We start from the raw sequence: 12,430 nt of genomic DNA on the forward strand, positions 1-12,430 counted from the left end.
ACAGTTCACACATAACTAATTGCACTTGAAATAAGTTTAAATATCTCTGCGCGCTCTGCTCTTCCTCCTTGATCTTACTTTTCTGCTCCCTTCACTCTCTTCCTCTTTCCTCCCTCCTTATCCTTCTCCACCTGCTTTGTCTCTATGGCCTTTCTCCACCCCTCCAATGCTGAGATTCTGTGCTCCCTAGGCCAGAAATGCAAAAAGCTATAGATCTTGACCTTTCTGCTTGTATGTCTGGGTATTCTCTGGGAGGAGAGTGGCGGTGGATCCCATGGCCTCCTGAAGGGGGTGTGGATAGATTGTAAGCTTTGGGACCATGCTTTTCTGGGTGTGCATTCAGATTGTGACACTTACAAGCTTGCACAAGTCCCTTATCTTCTCTGAGCCTTAGTTTCCTCATCTGGAAAATGGGTTTAACCACACTCACCTTGCAGTATTATTTTAAACATCAAATGGGTAGATGTAAGTGAAAGCTCATTGTTGGTGCCTTGACTATAAGGTGTTTGATTAAAACTAGCGTTCTCTCCCGTTTTCTCCTTTCTTCCTTTCTGCAGGGTATGTAGCGAGATATTTTTGAGTTTAGGGTGGAGAGTGGAAGCAGGCGAGCCCTGGCCCTCTGCAGGTCACACTCCAGCCTGGAACCCAGGTGAGGTATGGAGGAGCTGCTGGGCAGCAGGACGGGGGGCCACGGTCCCTGCCCTGGGATGAAGTGTAGACTTCAATCTGGGGAAGGCCAGGAGCCTGCCAGGGGCTGGAGAGAATGACAGGCGTCCCATGCATCCCAAAAATGCAGTATGGCGTGACAGCTGCCTGCTGCATCCTGCTGAGTGTAGGGGCCAGGGAGACCCTCGCTGAGGAGCATGGTTGGTGGGCATGCTGCAGCCTGAGTCCTGCTGGCGTCTCCACCGACGCCATGGGAAGTGACCTCTCCCTCCTTCCGGACTGCCCCCACCTTCCCTGCCCACTTCCAGGTTCAGTTTGAGCCACCTAGGGCCTGTTCTGCCCTCAAAGAGAGAGAACCAGCCGGCCCAGTGCTGTGACGATGGAAGCGTTCTGTTCTGTACCGCCTGATACAGTAGTCACCGGCTGCACGTGGCCATTGAGCATTGAAAATGGGACTGAAAATGCCCCCAAGGAGCTGGATTTTAAATTTTACTCAGTTTTAACTTAAAATTGAAATGTAGGTGACCACATGTTGCTAGTGGCTGCCACGTCAGACGGTACTAAGACCAGCAGTTTTCACCTGCAGTGTTGCCTCACACCGGTGGGTGCCCTTTGGTGGGAGGTGTGTTGTGAGTGCCTTGTTCTTGGGAAGAGATTACTAAGCTGTGTGAGTGGTGTACACGTATGTGGAGTGGGGTGGATCGGGGGCCACACTTGGCGGATAAATGGTGGGCTCCTGTGAGTCTAATCTGGGTACGTTTGGAGACTGAGTGGAGGGTCTGGATAGGGGAGAAGGAGGAGAGTTGTCCTAAGTGCTTCATTCATCCTGGAGACAAAGCACAAAACTAGGGAAGGAATTTTGAGCAGTGATTCCTTTGAAAGAAAGGGATGAAGGGCACACATCCCAGGGCCATTGGCTAAAGCACTGTACGGATTCTATAGGGGCTGGAGGAGACCTGAGGCACCATCTAGTGTGTAGCCTGCTCATTTTACAGATAAGGAAGCTGAGGCCCATCATACATTGGACCAGAATCTGATCCCTCTGCTTCTAAGAACTACCGTGTAAAGTAAATTATCAGCCTCATTTTCCAGCAAAAACTAGAAACTGGAAATCAAAGCCATGAAGCGTTTTAGTGGAACCAAGTTTTGGTCCCAAGTCAGTCCAGAGTCACAAGCTGAGTTTCTCAGACTCTCAGGCCAACACCCACACTGCCAGCTCATTGTATCCTTTCCAGCAGCTCGAGCTGGGTTCAGGATGCCGGGGTTCCTCCTTCAGCACCTGCGGCCTGTGAGATGGCCAATGGTGGGGCCGTGGCTGGCAGGGTATGGAACGTGGGCAGGGAGCGTGGCCATGGCTGTGTGGGGCTGTCTGCTCCAGGGTCAGGACCACACTGCTAAGTGGCCCTGCTGTTTGTGGAATCCAGAGATGGCTGCCTGAAAGGGACCAGGAGGGACAAGGGAGCAAGGTCAGAGTGGAGCCGAACGCTCACATTCCACTCCTCACAGAGCAGCACTCAGAGGGGGCCTGCGTCTCTGCATCCTCTCCAGCTTGGCTGGGAAGCTGCCCGGGCTGGGGGAGGGACTGCCCCATCCAGCTGTTGTCCACCTCCCAACCTCCCCGCGGCTGCAGCTGTCCCAGCTCCATCAGTCACGTCCAAGGCTGGGTGGGAGGAGGGGATGAGGAGAAGAGGGGGCCTCTCGGGCGTGCCTGGCTGAGGTAACTTTGGCTCCTGCCTCTGAGGAGGTCTCCAGTTGCTGAGGGAAGAGGGGAGGGTGGTGGCTGCCTCCTGGATCTGGGTAAATTGTGGGGTTTGGGTAGCTCAGCTTTCAGCCCCCCGTCATTTGTTTCTCTGGGAGGGCCAGTGTTTTATTGAAAAGAATAGAAACGGTCGAATTCTTCCTTCATCTACATCTAACAGGTTCTTCTGGCGCTTCTTAGCGTTGCTGTGCTTTTGGTGAATGAGTAAATGAAGGCTCCTCACCTGCCTCCAGGGCAGGGAGATGGGGCCTCTGTTTCTTCCGGCTTACTGGTTTGGTGATGGCCAGGCCCTCTGTGTAGGGGCTGGACTTAGGGAGTGTGAGCTGTAAGGATGGATGGATTTTTGTCCTCCAGGTGTGGCAGGAAGTAGGGAGATGCCCATCCTGACATTACCGTTTCCTGCAGCCAGATGCAGCCTCGCCTTGTCCTCTCTTTCTCCCTGAAATTCGGCGGAGTCCCTGCAGTCTCCGGCGACCTCGCATTCTTCAAAGCTAACGGGAGAGACGCCAAGAGAGAAGTGGTCCTCCTTCTTGGCCAGACCTTAGTTTGCCAGCCTGAAGAATGGAGGAGCATTGCCACCTGTTTCAGTCCAACAGACAACGGCATCGTGGTGTAAAAAGTTGATTTGAGTCCTTTGGAAAAAAGGCCCTAGGGGAGAGGCACTTACTTTGTTTTTATTCTGCGCTTTATCTGATCTCAGCGCAGGACAGGATGGGTGTTAGCCAAGTAATAGCCATCAGTGATTCGAGACCTGGCTTGGAGTTAGAGACATCTGGGGAGCTTTTCAATAATTCAGGCTCCTGGGCCCCCCTCCCAGATCTTTGGAGTCTGAAGCTCTGGGAACGGAGGCAGAAAGCTGTATTTTGAAAAGCTTCCCATGTGATTTCGATGCAAAGGTAGGTTTGCCCCTTTGAGGAGAAATCCCTTGCTGAACAGATAATCATAAGTGCTTTTCTCTGAAATATGCCTGACATTGGGAGCAGTTGTTAATTGATTCATTCAGTCAGCCAGCAGACATGTAGTGAACGTCCGTGGCGTGCCAGACGCAGCTCTGGGCAGAGGGGTGTGGGCAGGATTAGGGGACGTGTTCTTCCCCCAGGGAGGGCACAGTCCAGTTTGGGAGACAGACAGCACCAGCGATGACAATGTAGCATGAAAGGTGAGGTGTGGGAGATGCCCGCTGGGCCCGTTACATTTGGCTGGGCTTCAGAGAATATGTCTTGGCCTCCCTCGGTCTGTTTCCGCCCCTCTGCCAGTGATAGGCTTAATACCCTTTTTATGTGTGTTTGAACAGAATGGGGCACATAGCTGACTTGATGCTGATGCCCAGAGAGATTAGGGGGCTTGACTAAGACCACCCAATGAGTTAGTATTTTGTTGATGGGGGGCAGGAATGGGGAGGGTTTCCTTTGAAAACTCTGTGTCATAAAACCCCCAAATGAATTGTAGTGTATCTGGGCTCTGCAGGTGGCAAACAGACATGGTGTCCATCTTGGTTTCAGCCTGTGGCCTGGCGTGAATCTTACGTTTCTTGTCCACACTCTGAGGCTGATACATACCCACGTTGCTGCTAGTTCTTAGAATTAGAGATATGGGCCGGGCGCGGTGGCTCAAGCCTGTAATCCCAGCACTTTGGGAGGCCGAGACAGGCGGATCACGAGGTTAGGAGATCGAGACCATCCTGGCTAACCTGGTGAAATCCTGTCTCTACTAAAAAAAAAAAAAAAAAAAAAAAAAAAAAATTACAGATATGGTATGGTTGGCCCATGCTAGGTGCTCAATGAATGCCAGTTTTTCTTCTCTACCTTTGTATTTGGTGTCTGAAGTGAGGAGAGTATATGCTTTCCGGGGCCTCAGACTCTCTGAGCTCTCCTTCTAGCTGGAGATTGCCTTAGCTCCTTCCCAGTTACGAGCTGATCTCAGGGTGCCGAGTTCCAGGCCCTGCAGGAGATCGAATGCTGCCCCTTCTTCACCCCACGCCTGGCCTGGCCTTGGGGAGCCCTCCCCTGTCCTGTGCCCTTTTAATTCAATACTCCCTGACAGCTCCATGCAAATTGCTAGAGCACTCAGAACGCCTCATTTCTCAGTAAGGCCCCTTCATGCAAGCCTTTGTCCTTCCGCTCAACATTAAACTCTGTCAACATTTTTTCCCAATGAAGTTCTTCCTCCCTCCGCACCATCCCCAGTCTCCAGCCAGCTTCGCTAGCCAGGGACAAAATTGGATTGCAATTTCTAGCACTTCCTGGAGATCAGGTCCCTGAAGAGCTATAAAAATCCAGCGGTGTTTCTGGCCACCTTTCCATGTGGTTTGTAGTGCACTGTCACACACGCCTGCAGAGCATGTGTTTGTGTTTGCAGTCGCATGTTTGCACACGTGTGTGCATGTGTGTGAGTGGGTGCGCGCATGCATGTGTATTTGGCTTTAAGGAGGGCTCTCCTATTGCATTACCTATGTTGCTAGTTTCTGGCTGCCAGTTTGCATTTCTTAAGCGAATTTTCTGATTCCAGGCTTGGGAGGGCTCCCCTGCACTGTATGTAATCGGGCATGAAGCCTGTGGTGGGGTGGATTTGGGTAATGGCTGGGCTGCATTCCTCCCATTCTTTTCTCACAGGAAAAAGTGCCTGGATAGAACCCTGGGGTGGGGATTGCTTACAGAAGGGGCCGGCTGCCTGCCACCAGCCTTCACATTTGGCCCCTGTTGGCCCCCTCCAGCCTTGTCCTCCCACCTCCCCTCAAGGCAGATGCCACCAGCTGGGTGGGCACTGGGGCTGCGCATGCCCCTCAGCGATTAATGGCCTGCAAAACTAGGCTGCCCTCTTCCCGCCCATGCTTGGTGGGACATGGCGCCCATTTCCAGGGTCTTCTTCCTTAAACTCAGATATGAAACAGAACAGGGCAGCCTCCAACGTGAAATGTCTCTTCCTCCCTCCCTTCCTTCCTCCCTCCAGCCCTTTTTTCTTTCTTAAAAGAAAAAAAAAAAGAAAAATAAAACCCAGAAAACATGGTGTGCCCTGTAATCCCAGCTACTTGGGAGGCTGAGGCAGGAGAATCGCTTGAACCTGTGAGGCAGAGGTTACAGTGAGCCGAGATCGTGCCATTGCACTCCAGTCTGGGTGACAGAGTGACTCCACCTCAGAAAAAACAAAAAACCAAAAAAACACAAAACACACAGCCAATCTTTGGAATTGAAAAGTAAAAGTCCAACAATCAGGCGTAAGTGAATTTCCTGCAAATGGGATGCCCTGCTGGATGGGGCTGTGATTCGCTGCTTGGCGCAGACAACTCTCGGAGGAATTTTTCCTCTCCAGCTCTCATTCCCTGGGGAAATTCATGGCGGGCAGTCTCTCCCTGGGGAGTCTGACGAGCTTGGAAGGAGATAAGGTAAGGAGGGCTCTCTTTCTGTTTTTCCAAGGCACCCTGCTCTGTCCTAGCTTACAAGGAGGCAGCTGCCACTTCCCAGCCCTCCTTGCCTGGCCACCACGGAGGCCGCTGTGGGATCAGCTCTCCTGGTTGTCAGCAGGATCCTGGCAACCAGCCCCTCCCTCACCCGCCACAGGGTTTGGCCTGATGCCAGGGTGGGCTGGGATTTGGCATCCCATCGGCCCCTCCTTTTGGAAGGTCCTGTGGCAGTCCTTCTGTCCTTCTGACACACCTGCCCCCCCTTGGCAAGCAGCCTTCCTCCTTGAGACGGAGTCTCACCCTGTTGCCCAGGCTGGTGTGCAGTGGCGCGATCTTGGCTCACTGTAACCTCTGCCTCCCAGGGTTCGAGCAATTCTCCCTGCCTCAGCCTCTCGAGTAACTGGGACTACAGATGCCTGCCACTATGCCCGGCTAATTTTTATATTTTTTAGTAGAGACAGGGTTTTGCCGTGTTGGCCAGGCTGGTCTTAAACTCCTGACCTCAGGTGATCCACCCGCCTCGGCCTCCCAAAGTGCTGAGATTATAGGTGTGAGCCACCACGCCCAGCCGAGCCCCCTTCTTGTGCTGCATCAGAAGACTTAGGGACTCTGAAACCACAGCAGAAATGACAGAGCAGCAGAGGCGCACACACACACCTGACAGGTGGGGGCCCCAGGATGGCGTCTGTGCTCAGTGCGAACGCTGAGCTTCCTTTTATGGTGTGTGCTCGACTGCGCGTGTGTGGGGTGTGGTGGTGGTGCTGGTGGTGCAGGGTGGGCCTTCCTTGAAGCCCTCTAAGTCTTCAGACTGATTTGTGACACCTTTACCTTGTGCCTCCCCCCTGTGGGACTCCTGGAAGGACCTGAACAAAGCAGACATTTCCTGCCTAACCCTCGTCATCTTGTGCTAGTTTATTTCAGGGTCAGGAGCTACTGGGCATTTAAAACAAAATACTTATTGTATAAATAATGTTGTGTAATAAGAACACAAATCAAAGAAATAGGGGTAAAAAATGCCTCACAAACCTGCCATTGTGACAAATCAGTTTTCCATTTTCCATGATGCCTTCGGTCTGTATTTGCTTGCAAACATAATTTTTTTTTTTTGCATGGTTATAGTCAATAATGTAGATGGAATTTTGTGTTCTATTTGCTTTCTTTAACATTTTAAGAATTTTGCATTCTATTTGCTTTCTTTACGTTTTGCCATAAGCTACATAATCATCACAATTACGATCATCGTAATCATCACCCTTTTAAATGGCTACATAGGAATTGTTTCCTATTTCTCCGTTTTGCTACTGTTGAATGTTTAGCTCACAATTTTAACTTACCTAAATAGTAGAAACTGCATTACTACATTCACGTGTTAATATTATATGTGTGTGTGTGTGTGTGTGTGTGTGTGTGTATCTATCTGTGGATATCTTTGTCTCTCTGTCTAGCTGTCTATTCCCCCTTTTGCATTATTTCCTTAGGACAATTCAAGAAGCCAAGCTTTCTTTCCTAGAGCAACGAGGGATGTCATTCTGGGTTATTAAATACCAGCCGGAAGTCAGGTGCCTGAGAGCAGCCACAGGGTTTAGCTCAGATCTTGGCCTGAGTCTGTTTTCACACACTGCCCTTGGGAAGGCAGTCAGGTGCAGAGGCCCTGCTTTAAAGGCTGTTAACTCTGCATTTTTATCCTATCGCCGGCTTCGAAGCCCGCTGGCCTGGGTACATAGATTTTGAGTATGTTGCTTCACTCATTCAATAATTCCTAAGTGCACTCCCCATCTGACCCCATTCAAAGCAAGAGAAATAGGCCTAGCTCGCACCCTTAGGGAACTTGCAGTCTGAAATGACCATGGGCTCACCCATTCAATTATATTCAGTCAACTTTATGCAAGCCTGCAAACTCAGATGAGTGATAACAGCCCAGGGTGGTGGGCCCATCAGCGCATTCCTCCCTTCCTCTCTCTCTTCCTTCCCTCCCTTTTCCTCAGCGTCCTGCTTTCATTGTTTTGCAGCAGAATGACCAGCATAGAACATGATGCACATGTTCGGCCGTGCAAAAGAGGAGCTAGTGCTTAAGTACAAATGGGAGACAGGATTCTTTTGTTTTAAATAAATACTTAAACATGACTTCGGTCCTGTGAACATCTGCACTTCAGGCCTGAGCAGCTGAGCTGCGTCTCGCATGGACCTGCAATGATTCCATGATTGCCTGCACGCCCAGTAATCATTACCTGGCATTGGGGTGCCAGTGGTTGAACGTGATCACAGTGAGCCCCTTTTCTAGCGACTTCTCCAGCCCCCCAGACATGATCAGGCTAGGACAGAGACAATTGGAGTTTCTCAAAGGGCAGTGGTCTGTAACAGTTAAGTATCCTACATGGTTCTCTTGGTTCTCTAGATCTTCCATTTTTCAAAGAAAAATTGAACTTCTGATTTTTGGGTAAAATCTCCTAATTTTCAACTACTAGCAGCTAATTTAAAAAATTTTACAACGTGATGCAGACCAAATAAAACCTACGTGTGGTGGGGCTGGATTTGGTCTGGGGGTACCAACTTGTGACCCTTGCTTTATGTGTTAAAGGTAGGGTGTTATGCTGGGCACTTTGGGGAATATAAAGAGCATAAAGTGATGAAATTAATAAAAATCACGGGGTGTGGGAGAGGCAGCTTACACAGAGTTACAATACAGAGCATAACACGGTTGGCTCCGCAAGTGAAACCGAAGGCGGGCTGTTCTGGGAATGCTGGGCAGGGACTGTTGATCGTGTCCTGAGCTTTTAGGAAATTGGCACAAGGAGGCCGCTCCTGAAAAACTGTTAGAAGAGACCACATCTTCCAGGCCCGGCATGGTGGTGCACGTCTGTAATGCCAGCATTTTGAGAGGCTGAGGAGGGAGGATCCCTTGAACCCACATGTCTAAGGCTGCAGTGAACCATGATTATACCACTGTGGCCCTGATGACACAGCAAGACCCTGTCCCTTAAAGAAAAAAATAAAAGAGGGAGCGAGAGCAAGACCATGTCTTCCTTTTTAGTCCCTTTGGGAAGAGTTAGGCCTTGAGTGAGAGATGCTTGAAGCATGGAGTTGGAACTGGGAAGATTGGATTAGGTGGGTGCCGAGTAAATTTCCTTTTCCCCATTTTCCCATCTGCACAGTGAGGAAAATTGTCCCCCTTGGGCAGTTAGCAAGTATTTATTGTAGGCATACTGGAGGCGGAGTTGCCAGGGCCCCCTCTCCCTCCCCTCCGAGATCTCTAAGGGGAGATAAAAGGGAGTCTGTCTGAAGTGCTTTGAACTCTTCAGGACGGCGAAAGGACTTGAAGACGTTGCTCCATGGTCTTCCCGGCTGACAGCCATGACGTATGAACCTAGGGATACTGAAGAAATACGACTTGCTCGGGAAGTAAACATCCAGTGTTATTTATTAGTTATTTAAAAAACAAAGCTTTTCTTAGCTGGGAGGTTTCAGATCAGTGACAGTGTCAGCTGCAATTTTCCTCTGTTAATAACAGGCCAGCCTCATCCCCGGCCTGTGTCGGCAGCGTTGAGAAGTGTGTCTGGGCGCACCTTTGGCATTTGACGACTCCCTGGGAGGAAGGGAAAATGGTACTGAAGAACCGGAAGGTTGTGCAGGGCCAGGACGGATCTCGTTGTGAATAATAAAGCAAGCACCCTTCCAGTGCTGGGCCTTTTGCTTTCATCTGTGTCCTCCCGTCTTGTATCCCCCTCCAGGCCTGGGAGAGGCAGGGGCAGCAGGTGGGGAGTTGGGGGGCTAGGAGACAAGGTGCTGGCAGAAGCATCTCCTGTCTTCTTGATAGGGGAGGTGTTGGAGTTTGGGATCTAGGCAAGACTTCGACTTTGCTTCTTAGAGTTGTTTTTTTGTGTTTTGTTTTTTTTGAGATGGAGTCTCACTCTGTCACCCAGGCTGGAGTGCAATGGCATGATCTCGGCTCACTGCAACCTCCCCCTCCCAGATTCAAACTTCCCAGATCTTCCTGCCTCAACCTCCCGAGCTGTTGGGATTACAGGTGTGCGCCACCACGCCTGGCTAATTTTTGTATTTTTAGTAGAGACGGGGTTTCACCATGTTGGCCAGGCTGTTCACGAGCTCCTGACCTCAAGTGATCCGCCCTCCTCGGCCTCCCAAAGTGCTGGCATTACAGGCGTGAGCCACCGAGCCCGGCCTGCTTCTTAGAGTTAAGTGGAATCCGGAGACGGGTGGGAGGGTTGGCTGGCTAGCTGGGAAGGCTGTGGAGCAGGAGAAGGGCCTGGGGCAAGGGGCAAGGGCTGAGGGCCAAGGTTGAGGTGAGGTCTGAAGAACTTGAGGGCTACTGCATTTTGACCTTGAGTAACTATAGTATTGATAAGGACAGTACCTTTGCAGTATTGAGTACAAATTCTCCCTCACTGAGCCTCATAGAAACAGGTGAGAGAGGGCAGAGCAGGTTTTATTATTTCCACTTAATTCAGGCTGAATGTGGTGAATTTTAAGAATGTGGGTTTTTGAAGCTAGACAGATATGGGTTAAGCTTAGCCCTCTGACCTTGACGAATCTCATTAGCCTCTGGACCTCAGTTTCTCCATCTCTAAAACGGGAGACCAATGCTTGCCTCACCGGGTATTTTGTAAGGGATGAAAACCTAAAATAGTCTTTGGTACACAGTAGACATTGAATAGTAAATAGCGGCTGCTACTGCTGTCAGTGTAAACTAAGAAACAGACCTAGAGAGGTCATCTGTCCTGCGGAAGGTTGCAAGGGAAACAGCCAGGACTGGAACCATGGTCCCAGATTCTCCCAACCAGGCCATGTTCTCCCATTCCTGGGGCACTTCCTTCCACTTCCCTGATCAGGTGGGCGCTGGGCAGATGCCGGCAGGCAGGCACCACTCCCGTCCAGGATGTATTTATGCCTGAATTGTAAGTTGTGGGCTGTGCCTGGCCTCAGACATGATTATAGGGTACTGACAAAAGCAGCACCCCCTGATGAAGATGATGAGCAAAAACACACCAGGGCTTTTGTTCACCGAGCAACTCCATTGTGTCTTTCTCCCCTTCTCCACCCCTCCCTTTATCTACTAAAAAAAAAAGAAATGGAAAAGATGAAGGACTGTCAGCACCAGATCACAACACGGGCTCCAGGAGTTGGCGGCTTTTCAGTGCCTGCGGAGTTTCCTCTTCTTGCTTTCCTCGACCAAGTCTAATTGAGATAAATCTGAGGCCTCCCCTTGGAGCGCAGGGGCTTCCTGCTTCCCTGTGTCCCGGACGAGTGTCCCCTGGGGATCGCTTGGTCAGCACTCTCCCCTGTCTCATGGATGCCTCCTACAAGATCTGTGGAAGTGGCTGCTCAGTCTGTCTGCTGCCTGTGAGTGGAGCCACCTTTCCCCAGCACCCCACGGGTCATGCCACACTCCCTGCTCCTATCTCAAATCTGTGCTTCCATGTATAGCGTGCAGGGCTCTGCAGAACTTGACCTCAGCTTGTCTTTGCGCTGCTGTCCTCCGCTGTTCCTTGCAAAAAGCATAGGCTTCTGTGGCTCACGTCTGTAATCCCAGCACTTTGGGAGGCTGAGGCAGGTGGATCACGAGGTCAGGAGTTCAAGACCAGCCTGGCCAGCATGGTGAAACCCTGTCTCTACTAAAAACACAAAAATTAGCTGGGCATGGTGGTGTGTACCTGTAGTCCCAGCTACTTGGGAGGCTGAAGCAGGAGAATCACTTGAATCCAGGAGGCGGAGGTTGCAGTGAGCTGAGATCATACCACTGCACTTCAGCCTGGGTGACAGAACAACACTCTTTCTCAAAAAAAAAAAAAAAAAAAAAAGCATAGGCTTCCACTGTGTCGGCCAATTTACTGCTTCCTGAACAGGTCTGGAAGCCACCTGCCTTTGTGCTTTTGATCGCTCAGCCTCTTTTGCTTGGACAGCCCTCACCCCAGTGGAATTAGGCCCAATCTTCGCGGATTAGCTGGAGCGCCAGCTCCTCTGTAAAGCACATCTTGCTTGGGAACGTACTCCTCCTTTGCCTGGCACTTCACAGATATGAAATTAATGTTGGCTTTGCTTAGGGCCCTCTGCTGTGACTGTGCAGGTCTCTTCCAGGGCCTCCTCAGAGCTTGATTGTCTGCGCTCCCCGCCCCCTGCCAGGGAGCCTATTTACACTTTCATTGTACATGATCTAAGTTCTTAGGCATTTTTCTTTCTAAGTTTAAAGTTCTCTTACTTTTCCCATTATTGTCTGTTGTTTCTGAGCCTCAGAGGCTATGGCGACAGGAGGGTGTCGTAGAAAGCACACAAGATTGAGAGCAGGAGCCGTGCCTTCTCCTCTCAGCTCTGCCTCTCACCAACTGTGATTTGGGGCGAGTAGCTAATCTTATCTGGGTCGGTCTCAGTTCCCCATCTGTAAAACAAGGGCTGGGCTATCTAGTTTCTAGGATTTGTGGATGGGGTTTTAAAGAACAGATTTCTTGAGATATGCTTCATATACCATCACACTCTCCCATTGTTACGGGCTCAGTTGTGCTCCCCCGCAAATCATAACCCCATACCTCAGAATGTGACTGTGTTTGGAGGGAGAGAAGATCTTCAAAGAGGTGACTGAGGTTAAATGAGGT

The 12,430-nt window shown here is 50.5% G+C and overlaps 2 protein-coding genes across 3 annotated transcripts in view; both read left to right on the forward strand.

The window, feature by feature from the left end:
* Positions 1-12,430, forward strand: part of TSPAN9 (tetraspanin 9) — a 209,456-nt gene that overhangs the window by 71,068 nt on the left and 125,958 nt on the right. The window lies entirely within an intron of this gene.
* Positions 1-12,430, forward strand: part of TIGAR (TP53 induced glycolysis regulatory phosphatase) — a 1,172,566-nt gene that overhangs the window by 408 nt on the left and 1,159,728 nt on the right. The gene's annotated exons all lie outside the window — the stretch shown is intronic.

This window comes from Macaca thibetana, chromosome 11 (genome assembly GCF_024542745.1).
Source record: "Macaca thibetana thibetana isolate TM-01 chromosome 11, ASM2454274v1, whole genome shotgun sequence".
Classification (NCBI taxonomy): Eukaryota; Metazoa; Chordata; class Mammalia; order Primates; family Cercopithecidae; genus Macaca; species Macaca thibetana.